Source organism: Dendroctonus ponderosae, unplaced genomic scaffold, assembly GCF_020466585.1.
Source record: "Dendroctonus ponderosae isolate FM_Combo_2020 unplaced genomic scaffold, Dpon_F_20191213v2 Dpon_F_20191213_1, whole genome shotgun sequence".
NCBI classification, from domain to species: Eukaryota; Metazoa; Arthropoda; class Insecta; order Coleoptera; family Curculionidae; genus Dendroctonus; species Dendroctonus ponderosae.
In genome coordinates this window covers 45,905,605-45,906,332 of record NW_026017110.1, presented here as the reverse complement: position 1 = coordinate 45,906,332, position 728 = coordinate 45,905,605, and the positions used below count along the sequence as shown (strand labels likewise).

The window sequence follows — 728 nt, the reverse complement described above, 5'->3', positions numbered from 1 at the left end:
GGACCCTTCATCAAAACGTCATTGAGCGAGACTCCAGTACTAGTTTTACAGGACGCGTTGAAGACAACTCTGCATTTAGTAGTCGAACTTGAAGTTTTCAATACCGGATAATGCGGCAAATAATATGAGTAATTACTACATGACTCTTTTGGAACTGTTGACATGTGGCCAAGATCTATATATTCCTGCATGAATTCCTTATAAAGACTATATAAAGATAAATTTCGTTTCAGCCGTTTTTCCAAATTACAAAACTGTTTTAAGGCTATGTCACGAGACTCACCCAAGTCTGATACGTTGTTCCTTGTGGGTAAACCTACCACAAATTTATTACTAGAATCAACAACGGTACTTTCAACAAAGTGTCTTTCACACTCCAAATCTTCACCAGAAAACACGGGTGCACCTGAACATTCTTCTAATTCCCAAAACTTCTCCAATTTCTGGTCCATAGAATTGTTACGAGAAAAACTGCAAACACTTTGCTTGGAATTCGAAATAGTCACTGGACCAGCTACAATCCAACCCAAAAGAGTTTTCTGAAGTATTGGCAAATTTGCACCCAATGAGATTCGACCTACACAAAGTAGAGACCAAAAGATGCTCGATCCAATCAGCAGGTCAATCGGGCCAGGAGTAGCGAAATTTGTGTCTGCTAGCTGAATATTTCTCGGCAAAGGTAGCAATTCTGAGTTAATGACAACGTTAGGCAAATCGTCAGTGATTCT

General features: G+C 39.4%; 1 protein-coding gene across 1 annotated transcript in view; it reads right to left on the bottom strand.

The window, feature by feature from the left end:
• Nucleotides 1–6: 6 nt before the first annotated feature.
• LOC125502431 overlaps nucleotides 7–728 on the bottom strand; it is a gene marked incomplete in the record, with an annotated part of 2,552 nt that continues 1,830 nt past the window's right edge. Inside the window, 1 exon segment of the mRNA XM_048660500.1 lies at nucleotides 7–728.